Raw genomic sequence first — 12,058 nt, 5'->3', positions numbered from 1 at the left:
TTAAAAATCTTTTGACACCATTCACGTCTTATCAATTTCTATATCCTTATTTAGCATAGAAACTATCTATGTAAACTTGACAAATGCATTCCATACCATAGAACATAGAACCCTAGAAAAATTACAGCACAGAAGGAGACCATTCAGCCAATCGTGTCTGTGCGGGTTGAATAAACTAGCTGCCCAAACTAATCCTACCTTCCAGCACCTGGTTCATAGCCCCGCAGGTTACAGCAACTCAGGTACATGTCCAAGTACCATTAAAATAATTGAGGGTTTCTGCCTCCACCATCGTTCCTGGCAACAAATTCCAGACACCCACCACCCTCTGGGTGAAAAAGTTTCCCTCATGTCTCCTCTAATCCTTCTACCAATCACCTTAAATCTGTGTCCCCTGGTAACTGACCTCCCTGCCAGGGGAAACAGATCCTTCCTGTCTTTCCTGTGAGGTCCCTCATAATTTTGTACACCTCAATCAAGTCACCCCTCAGCCTCCTCAGTTCCAGGGAAAACAACCCTAGCCTATCCAATCTTTCTTCATAGCTACAACCTTCAAGCTCTGGCAACATTCTTGTAAATCTCCTCTATACTCTCTCCAGAGCAATTATGTCCTTTCTGTAATGTGGTGACCAGAACTGCACGCAATACTCCAGCTGTGGCCTAACCAGCGTTCTATACAATTCCAGCATCACATCACTGCTTTTGTATTCTACACCTCTGCCAATAAAGGAAAGCAATCCATATGCCTTCACCACTCTATATACCTGTCCTGCCACCTTCAGGGACCTGTGGACTCTAAGGTCTCTCACTTCTTCAACCCTTCTCAATATCCTCCCATTTATTATGTATTCCCTCGCTTTATTTGCCCTCCCCAAATGCAATACCGCACACTTCTCTGGATTAAGTTCCGTCTGCCACTTTTCTGCCCACTCAACTAAACCATTGATATCATTCTGGAGTCACGGCTTTCCTCCTCACTATCAACTACACGGCCAATATTTGTGTCATCAGCAAATTTCCCAATCATCCCTCCTACATTTAAGTCCAAATCATTAATATATACCACAAACAGTAAGGGATCCAACACTGAGCCCTGTGGAACACCACTGGAAACTATTTTCCATCCACAAAAACATCCTTTGACTACTACCCTTTGTTTCCTGTCACTGAGCCAATTCTGGATCCAAGCTGCCATATTCCCCTGTATCCCGTGGGCTTTCATTTTACTGACCAGTCTGCCATGCAGGACCTTGTCAAATGCCTTACTAAAAGCCATGTAAACCACATTCACTGCACTACCCTCATCAATCCTCCTTGTTGCTTCCTCAAAAAACTTAATTAAGTTTGTAAGACACGACCTTCCCTTAACAAATCCATGCTGAATATCCCTGATTAAGCCGTGCCTTTCTAAGTGATAGTTTATCCTATCCCTCAGAATAGATTCTAACAATTTACCCACCACCGAGGTCAGACTGACTGGCCTATAATTACCTGGCTTATCCCTCGCACCCTTTTTAAACAATGGTACAACGTTCGCAGACCTCTAATCGTCTGGTACCTCGCCTATATCTAGTGAGGATTTGAAGATGATCCTCAGCGCATCTACTATTTCCTCCCTGACTTCTTTAATAACTTTGGATGCAATCCATCCGGTCCTGGCGATTTATCCACTTTCAAGGATGTCGGACCCTCAAGCACTTCCTCTCTCATTATGCTTATCTCATCTAATATTTTACAATCCTCCTCTTTAACTACAATGTTTGCATCAACCCTCTCCTTTGTGAAGACAGAGACAAAAAACTCATGAAGAACCCTGTCCACATCTTCTGCATCCATGCATAAGTTCCTTGTACATCTCTGATAGGCCGTACCCTTTCCTTAGTTATCATCGTGCTCTTAATGTATTGATAAAACATCTTCGGGTTTTCCTTGATTTTACCTGCCAATAATTTTTCATGTCCTCTCTTTTCTAATTTCCTTTTTTACTTCACCCCTGCACTTTCTATACTCCTCTAAGCTTTCTATATTAAGATATTTGTGATTTTCATAAGCTTTTTTTTTGTTTTAACTTACCCTGCAAGCATTTAGATAACCAGGGGGCTCTAGATTTGGTAGTACCAACTTTAATCTTTGTGGGGACATGCCTACACTGTGCCTGTAGTATCTTGCTCTTGAATGCCTTCCACTGGTTTGCCACTGACTTTACTTCCAGTAGCTGTATCCAGTCCACTTTCGCCAGGTCACCTCTCAGTTTCATAAAATTTGCCTTCCCCCAATTTAGAACCTTCGTTCCTGTTTTATCTTTGTTCTTTTCCATGATTATGCTAAAACTAACTGTATTATGGTCAGTATCTCCAAAATGGTCACCCACTGTTACTTCCTGCACTTGCCCAGCTTCATTACCAAAGACTAAATCTAGAACTACGCCCTTCTCATTTGGCAGAATGCCTCATCACCAAAACTTTCAAACAAGCACCAAGACGTAGCTTGGCTGGTGGTGAGAAGAGCCCTCCCCATCAGATCCTTCCTGCACGCCCGGAGTCTCACCCCCTCCACATGCTGCCCTCGAGGTGGCTGTGGTGAGGAAGAGACAGTTGCCCACTTCCTTCTGGAATTCGTCTTTGCAAAGCAGGTGTGGAAAGAGATGCAGTGTTTTTTGTCGAGGTTCATCCCAAGCAGCTCTGTAACACAGGAGTCTGTGCTCTACAGGCTGTTCCCAGGAATGCACACCGAGATAAACATCAACTGCTGCTGGAGGACTTTCAATTCGGTGAAAGACGCCCTTTGGTCTGCCCGAAACTTACTGGTCTTCCAGCGCAAAGTGTTGTCCACCACCAAGTGTTGCAGACTGGCACATTCCAAGGTCCAGGACTATGTGCTGAGGGACGCACTAAAGCTTGGGGCAGCCGCAGCAAAGGCTCAATGGGGAAAGACCACAGTGTAAGGTCCTCCCGCCATAGAGAACTGAGGGGCTGGAACCATGGAAAACCCCTTTGGCTGTATACACCAAATATGGTTTTGCTGTAAAATGTATATGGCATGTGAAATGGAATGGAAGGGTTGTGAGGCAACTCACTCCTGTATTGAAGAAAACTGATTTCTTTTGCACTTTCTGGAATATCAACTTGATGCTGTTTTGAACTGTTTGGTAATTTTTTTTTAAACAGATTTTATGAATAAAGTATATTTTTTGGGGAAAAAAATTGTTACGTGCTGCTAAAAAAGTTCTCTTGAATGCAGTTCAAGAATTTTATCCCCTCTGTGCCCTTCACACTGTTTGCATCCCAGTTGATATTGGGGCAGTTGAAATCCCCAACTATTATTGCCTTAAAGTTTTTGCACTCAGAAATCTGCCTACATATTGTTCCTGTATCTTCCTCTCACTATTTGGGGGTCTATAGTACACTTCCAGTAATGTAGCTGCCCCCTTTTTATTTCTGAGCTCCACCGATATGGCCTCGTTTGATGATTCATTTAGCGTATCATCCCTCCTCAAAGCTCTTATTGCTTCCTTAACTAATAATGTTACACCCCTAGAATTGGCCTTTGTAGCCACTCCAGGCGCTGCTCCACACACCACTGACCACCTCCAGGCGCTTTCCCATTGTCTCTCGAGATAAGGAGGCCAAAGAAGAAATGTTACACCCCTCCTTTTTTATCTCCCTCTCTATCACACCTGAAAACTCTATATCCAGGGATGTTGAGTTGCCATTTTTGCCCCTCTTTAAGCCAAGTTTCCGTTACAGCAACAATATCATGCTGCCATGTGTCTATCTGTGCCCTCAGCTCATCAGCTTTATTTGCTATACTCCTTGCATTTAAATAAATACCCTTTAACACTGCCAAATTCCTGTGTTGCACACTTTTTAAACTTTGCTTTTTCTGTCTTTCAGAGTCACTCGCTAATTTTGCTAACTTTCTGCCCTGAAATTGTCCAATCTAAAACATGCTCAGGTTCCCATCCCCCTGCCAATCTAGTTTAAACTATCCCCAACAGCACTAGCAAACCTTCCTGCAAGGATATTTGTCCCAGTCCTGTTCAGGTGAAGACTGTTTGGCTTGTACAGGTCCCACCTTCCCCAGAACTGGTCCCAATGCCCCAGAAATCTGAAGCCCTCCCTCCTGCACCATCTCTCCAGCCACGCATTCATCCGGTGTATTTTCCTATTACTATACTCACTAGCATGTGGCCTTGGGAGTAATCCGGAGAGTACCACCCTTGTGGTCCTGCTTGCTAATCTCTTTCCTAACTTCCTAATCTCAGCCTGCAGGACCCTATCCCTCTTTCTTGCTATATTGTTGGTACCAATGTGGACCACGACCTCCGGCTGTTCACCCTAACCCTCCAGAATGCTCTGTAGCCTCTCAGTGATATCCATGACCCTTGCACTAGGGAGGCAACATACCATCCTGGAATCATGTCTGCAACCACAGAAACGCCTATCTGTCTCTCTAACCATAGAATCAACTATCATTATACTAACGATGATAACCAGAATGTGACAGGAAGGGACAGAGCGTACAAACATTAAGAGTGCACCAGCAACTGGGGTCAGAGTAGGGAAAAATGGTAAAAAGACAAAATTAAGGGCGCTTTATCTGAATGCACGCAGCATTTGTAAAGATAGATGAATTGAGGGCATAAATAGAAATAAATGGCTATGATCTGATAGCCGTTACAGAAACATAGTTGCAAAGTGACCAAGGCTGGGAACTAAATATTCAGGGGTGCTTGACATTTCGGAAGGATAGACAGAAAGAAAAGGAAAGTGGGGTTGCTCTGTTAATAAAGGATGAGATCAGTACAGAAGTGAGAAATGATCTTGGCTCAGGAGATCATCGTGTAGTAGTAGTTTGGGTGGAGATAAGAAATAGCAAGGGAAAGAAGTCTATAGGCCCCCTAACAGCAGCTTCACTGTAGGACAAAGCAGAAATCAAAAAATAATGGGGCTTATAAGACAGGTACTGCAATAACCATGGACGACATTAATCTTTATATAGATTAGACAAATCAAACAGGCAAAGGTAGCTTTGAGGATGTGTTCATAGAGTGTATTTGGAACAGTTTCTTCGAACAATATGTTATGGAACCAACTAGGGAACAGGTTATTTTAGATCTGGTAATGTGTACTGAGACAAGATTCATTAATGATCTCTTAATAAAGGATCCTCTTGGGAAGAGTGATCAAAACATGATAGAATTTCACATGCAGTTTGAGGGTGAGAAACTTGCGTCTGAAACTAGTGTCTTAAACTTAAATAAAGGCTGTTACAAAGGAATGAAAACAGAGTTGGGAATGAAGACAGAGTTGGCTAAAGTAGACTGGGAAAATAGGTTAAGATAATTCATAATTCTCAACAAAGATATTTTTCATTGATAAACACAGTCTCTACGAGAAGGACGAACCCTCCGTAAGAGCATAAGATGATAAGAAATAGGAGCAGGAGTAGGCCATACGGCCCCTTGACCCTGCTCCTCCATTCAATAAGATCATGGTTGATCTCCTACCTCAACTCCACCTTCCTGCCCGCTCCTATAATCCTTGATTCCCTGATAGACCAAAAAGCTATCAATCTCAACCTTGAATATACTCAATGATGAAGCATCCACAACCCTCTAGGATAGAGAATTCCAAAGATTCACAATTGAAGAGGTCTGGAGCGAGGTGGGGTTGAGAAGTGCAAGAGTTCTGAGATTGCTGCATAGAAGGAACAGCAGGAAATGAAATGTGCAGAAATACACTGAAATTACAACACAGTAACAGGCCATTCCACCCATCCAGTCCCTGTTGGTGTTTACTCTCTACATAAACAAAGAGTCCTAATCACATTTACCCACCGTGTTCCCTTATGCCTTCATTCCCTTTTTTCTTCATCTGATCAAGTTGTGATTTGTCAGTGTTTTATGTAAAGCATGAAGTCTGGATGGCAATGTCTGACGTCTCACAGTGCTGCCACATAGAAACTAGAATATGGTCTCTAAATACAGGCTTGACATCCAGTGGGGGACCCGTGCCTGATGGGTAAGAGTGTCCCACCTCTCTTGCATTGTAAAGAATAGGGGGAACTCTTTAACCCTGGTTACAGCCCACCTTGGAGAAGTTACCCTGGAGATAAAAGCAAAACATAAAGCAGGCCAGGGGAAACCACCTCAGTTAATCTTCCCCTCGTGATTGGTTCAACATCTTCATACCTGCAATTTGAGATAAGACATGTCCCAGTGGCAGAACACAAGGTTAGATGGACAGAGCTTATACAGCAGAGTATGAATTCAGCCCATCCAGGTGCTACACTCAAACAAACAGGGGCTCTAGGGACTACAGAGGGCAGAGTGCCAGAGATTGCAGGAGATCGGGGCAGTGTCTGGATGGGTGGGGTGGTAGCTGCAGGTTCATGGTGGGTGATTTGAGATTTTGATGAGTATTTGGGTATGTGTGGGACCCAGTCTAATGGCTGCGGGTGGATTTGGGTGGGTGCTGGAATATTCAAATGGGTGCTGGTGCATTTAAGTGGGTGCTGTTATGTTTGATTGGGTGCTGATGGATTTGAGAAGGAACTGGGGTAACTGAGTGGGTGCTGGGTAACTGGATGGGTGCTAGGGTAAGTGAGTGGGTGCTCGGGTAACGGGCAGGTGCAGGGTAGGTGAGTGGGTTCTGGGGTAACTGGGTGGGTGCTGGGGTAGGTGAGTGGGTTCTGGGGTAACTGGGTGGGTGCTGGGGTAGGTGAGTGGGTGATGGGGTAACTGGGTGCGAGCTGGTGGATTTGAGAGGGAACTGGGGTAACTGAGTGGGTGCTGGGCTAACTCGGTCAGTGCTGGGGTAACTGAGTGGGTGATGGTGGATTTGAGTGGGTGCTGGGGTAACTGGGAGGGTGCTGGTGCATTTGAGTGGGTGCTCTGGGAACTAAGTAGGCACTGGAGTAACTGGTTGGGTGATGGTGGGTATGAGTGGGTGCTGGGGTAACTGGGTGTGTACTGGTAGATTTGAGTGGGTGCTGATGGAGTTGGGTGGGTGCCGGGTTAACAGAGTGGGTGCTGGGGTAACTGAGTGGGTGCTGGTGGATTTGAGTGGGTGCTATGGTAACTGGGTGGGCGATGGTGGATTTTAGTGGGTGCTGGGGTAACTGGTTCGGTACTGTTGGATTTGAGTGGGTGCTGGGGTAACTGGATGGGTGCTGTTTCATTTGAGTGGGTGTTGGGGTAACTGGGTGGATGCTGTTTGATTTTAGTGGGTGTTGGGATAACTGGGTGGGTGCTGGTGGATTTGAGTGGGTGCTGGTGGACTTGGATGGGTGCTGGGGTAACTGGGTGGGTGCTGATGGATTTTAGTGGGTGCTGGGGTAACTAAGTAGCTGCTGGTGTAACTGGGTGGGCGATGGTGGATGTGTGTGGGTGCTGGAGTAACTGGTTGGGTGCTGTTTGATTTGTGTGGGTGCTGGGGTAACTGGTTGGGTGCTGTTTGATTTGAGTGGGTGCTGGGGTAACAGGGTGGGTGCTGTTTGATTTGAGTGTTTGCTGTGGTAACTGGGTGGGTGCTGTTTGATTTGAGTGGGTGCTGGGATAACTGGGTGTGTGCTGGTGGATTTGAGTGGGTGCTGGTGGACTTGGATGGGTGCTGGGGTAACTGGGTGGGTGCTGATGGATTTTAGTGGGTGCTGGGGTAACTAAGTAGCTGCTGGTGTAACTGGGTGGGCGATGGTGGATGTGTGTGGGTGCTGGAGTAACTGGTTGGGTGCTGTTTGATTTGTGTGGGTGCTGGGGTAACTGGTTGGGTGCTGTTTGATTTGAGTGGGTGCTGGGGTAACAGGGTGGGTGCTGTTTGATTTGAGTGGGTGCTGGGGTAACTGGGTGGGTGCTGGTGGATTTAAGTGGGTGCTGTTTGATTTGAGTGGGTGCTGTGATAACTGGGTGTGTGCTGGTGGATTTGAGTGGGTGCTGGTGGACATGGATGGGTGCTGGGGTAACTGGGTGGGTGCTGATGGATTTTAGTGGGTGCTGGGGTAATTAAATAGCTGCTGGTGTAACTGGGTGGGCGATGGTAGATTTGTGTGGGTGCTGGGGTAACTGGTTGGATGCTGTTTGATTTGAGTGGGTGCTGGGGTAACTGGGTGGATGCTGGTGGATTTAAGTGGGTGCTGTTTGATTTGAGTGGCTGCTGGGGTAACTGGGTGGGTGCTGGTGGATATAAGTGGGTGCTGTTTGATTTGAGTGGGTGCTGGTGGACATGGATGGGTGCTGGGGTAACTGGGTGGGTGCTGATGTATTTTAGTGGGTGCTGGGGTAACTAAGTAGCTGCTGGTGTAACTGGGTGGGCGATGGTGGATTTGTGTGTGTGCTGGGGTAACTGGTTGGGTGCTGTTTGATTTGAGTGGGTGCTGGGGTAACTGGGTGGATGCTGATGGTTTTGAGTGGGTGCTGGGGTAACTGGGTGGATGCTGGTGGATTTAAGTGGGTGCTGTTTGATTTGAGTGGGTGCTGGGTAACTGGGTGGGTGCTGGTGGATATAAGTGGGTGCTGTTTGATTTGAGTGGGTGCTGGGGTAACTGGATGGGTGCTGATGGATTTTAGTGGGTGCTGGGGTAACTAAGTAGCTGCTGGTGTAACTGGGTGGGCTATGGTGGATTTGAGTGGATGCTGGGGTAACTGGGTGGGTGCTGATGGATTTGTGTGGGTGCTGGGGTAACTGGGTGGATGCTGTTTGATTTAAGTGGGTACTGTTTGATTTGAGTGGGTGCTGGGGTAACTGGGTGTGTGCTGGTGGGTTTAAGTGGGTGCTGTTTGATTTGAGTGGGTGCTGTGATAACTGGGTGTGTGCTGGTGGATTTGAGTGGGTGCTGGTGGACTTGGATGGGGGCTGGGGTAACTGGGTGGGTGCTGATGGATTTTAGTGGGTGCTGGGGTAACTAAGTAGCTGCTGGTGTAACAGGGTGGGCGATGGTGGATTTGTGTGGGTGCTGGGTTAACTGGTTGGGTGCTGTTTGATTTGAGTGGGTGCTGGGGTAACTGGGTGGGTGCTGATGGATTTGAGTGGGTGCTGGGGTAACTGGGTGGGTGCTGATGGTTTTGAGTGGGTGCTGAGGTAACTGGGTGGATGCTGGTGGATTTAAGTGGGTGCTGTTTGATTTGAGTGGCTGCTGGGATAACTGGGTGTGTGCTGATGGATTTTAGTGGGTGCTGGGGTAACTAAGTAGCTGCTGGTGTAACTGGGTGGACGATGGTGGATTTGAGTGGGTGCTGGGGTAACTGGGTGGATGCTGGTGGATTTAAGTGGGTGCTGTTTGATTTGAGTGGGTGCTGGGGTAACTGGGTGGATGCTGGTGGATTTGAGTGGGTGCTGGTGGACCTGGATGGGTGCTGGGGTAACTGGGTGGGTGCTGAGGATTTTAGTGGGTGCTGGGGTAACTAAGTAGCTGCTGGTGTAACTGGGTGGGCGATGGTGGATTTGTGTGGGTGCTGGGGTAACTGGTTGGGTGCTGTTTGATTTGAGTGGGTGCTGGGGTAACTGGGTGGGTGCTGATGGATTTGAGTGGGTGCTTGTGTAACTGGGTGGGTGCTGATGGATTTAAGTGGGTGCTGTATGACTTGAGTGGGTGCTGGGGTAACTGGGTGGGTGCTGGTGGGTTTAAGTGGGTGCTGTTTGATTTGAGTGGGTGCTGTGATAACTGGGTGTGTGCTGGTGGATTTGAGTGGATGCTGGGGTAACTGGGTGGGTGCTGATGGATTTGTGTGGGTGCTGGGGTAACTGGGTGGATGCTGTTTGATTTAAGTGGGTGCTGTTTGATTTGAGTGGGTGCTGTGATAACTGGGTGTGTGCTGGTGGATTTGAGTAGGTGCTGGTGGACTTGGATGGGGGCTGGGGTAACTGGGTGGGTGCTGATGGATTTTAGTGGGTGCTGGGGTAACTAAGTAGCTGCTGGTATAACTGGGTGGGCGATGGTGGATTTGTGTGGGTGCTGGGTTAACTGGTTGGGTGCTGTTTGATTTGAGTGGGTGCTGGGGTAACTGGGTGGGTGCTGATGGATTTGAGTGGGTGCTGGGGTAACTGGGTGGGTGCTGATGGTTTTGAGTGGGTGCTGAGGTAACTGGGTGGATGCTGGTGGATTTAAGTGGGTGCTGTTTGATTTGAGTGGCTGCTGGGATAACTGGGTGTGTGCTGATGGATTTTAGTGGGTGCTGGGGTAACTAAGTAGCTGCTGGTGTAACTGGGTGGGCGATGGTGGATTTGAGTGGGTGCTGGGGTAACTGGGTGGATGCTGGTGGATTTAAGTGGGTGCTGTTTGATTTGAGTGGGTGCTGGGGTAACTGGGTGGATGCTGGTGGATTTGAGTGGGTGCTGGTAGACCTGGATGGGTGCTGGGGTAACTGGGTGGGTGCTGAGGATTTTAGTGGGTGCTGGGGTAACTAAGTAGCTGCTGGTGTAACTGGGTGGGCGATGGTGGATTTGTGTGGGTGCTGAGGTAACTGGTTGGGTGCTGTTTGATTTGAGTGGGTGCTGGGGTAACTGGGTGGATGCTGGTGGATTTGAGTGGGTGCTGGTGGACTTGGACGGGTGCTGGGGTAACTAGGTGGGTGCTGATGGATTTTAGTGGGTGCTGGGGTAGCTAAGTAGCTGCTGGTGTAACTGGGTGGGCGATGGTGGATTTGTGCGGGTGCTGGAGTAACTGAGTGCGTGCTGGTGGATTTGAGTGGGTGCTGATGGATTTGTGTGGGTGCTGGTGGATTTGAATGGGTGCTGGTGTACCTGAGTGTGTGCTGCTGGATTTGAGTGGGTGCTGGGACAATTGGTTGGGGGTTGGTGGATTTGAGCGGGTGCTGGGTTAACTGGGTTGGTGCTGGTGGATATGGGTAGGTGCTGGTGTAACTGGGTGTGTGCTGTTTGATTTGAGTGGGTACAGGGGTAACTGTGTGGGTGGTGTTCGATTTGAGTGGCTGCTGGGGTATCTGGGTGGGTGCTGCTGGATTGGAGTGGGTGCTGGGGTAACTGAGTGCGTGCCGGAGGATTTGAGTGGGTGCTGAGGTAACTAGGTGGGTGCTGGTGGATTTGATTGGGTGTTGGTGGATTTGAGTGGAAGCTGGTGAATTTGAGTGGGTGCTGGGGTAACTGGGTGGGTGCTGCTGGATTGGAGTGGGTGCTGGGGTAACTGAGTGGGTGCCGGAGGATTTGAGTGGGTGCTGAGGTAACTAGGTGGAAGCTGGTGGATTTGAGTGGTTGCTGCGTTCACTGGGTGGGTGCTGGTGGATTTGAGTGGGTGCTGGGGTAACTGAGCGGGTGCCGGAGGATTTGAGTGGGTGCTGGGGTAACTGAGTGGGTGCTGGAGGATTTGAGTGGGTGCTGAGGTAACTAGGTGGGTGCTGGTGGATTTGATTGGGTGTTGGTGGATTTGAGTGGAATCTGGTGAATTTGAGTGGGTGCTGGGGTAACTGGGTGGGTGCCGGAGGATTTGAGTGGGTGCTGCGTTCACTGGGTGGGTGCTGGTGGATTTGTATGGGTGCTGCGTTCACTGGCTGGGTGCTGGTGGATTTGGATGGGTGCTCGGGTAACTGGGTGTGTGCTGGTGGATTTGAGTGGTTGCTGCGTTCACTGGGTGGGTGCTGGTGGATTTGAGTGGGTGCTGGGGTAACTGAGTGGGTGCTGGAGGATTTGAGTGGGTGCTGAGGTAACTAGGTGGGTGCTGGTGGATTTGATTGGGTGTTGGTGGATTTGAGTGGAATCTGGTGAATTTGAGTGGGTGCTGGGGTAACTGGGTGGGTGCCGGAGGATTTGAGTGGGTGCTGCGTTCACTGGGTGGGTGCTGGTGGATTTGGATGGGTGCTGCGTTCACTGGCTGGGTGCTGGTGGATTTGGATGGGTGCTCGGGTAACTGGGTGTGTGCTGGTGGGTTTGAGTGGTTGCTGCGTTCACTGGGTGGGTGCTGGTGGATTTGAGTGGGTGCTGGTGGATTTGGATGGGTGCTCGGGTAACTGGGTGTGTGCTGGTGGATTTGAGTGGTTGCTGCGTTCACTGGGTGGGTGCTGGTGGATTTGGATGGGTGCTGGGGTAACTGGGTGGGTGCTGATGGA

This window comes from Heterodontus francisci, chromosome 36 (assembly GCF_036365525.1).
Source record: "Heterodontus francisci isolate sHetFra1 chromosome 36, sHetFra1.hap1, whole genome shotgun sequence".
In the NCBI taxonomy this organism is placed as follows: domain Eukaryota; kingdom Metazoa; phylum Chordata; class Chondrichthyes; order Heterodontiformes; family Heterodontidae; genus Heterodontus; species Heterodontus francisci.
This window is presented reverse-complemented; position numbering follows the sequence as displayed.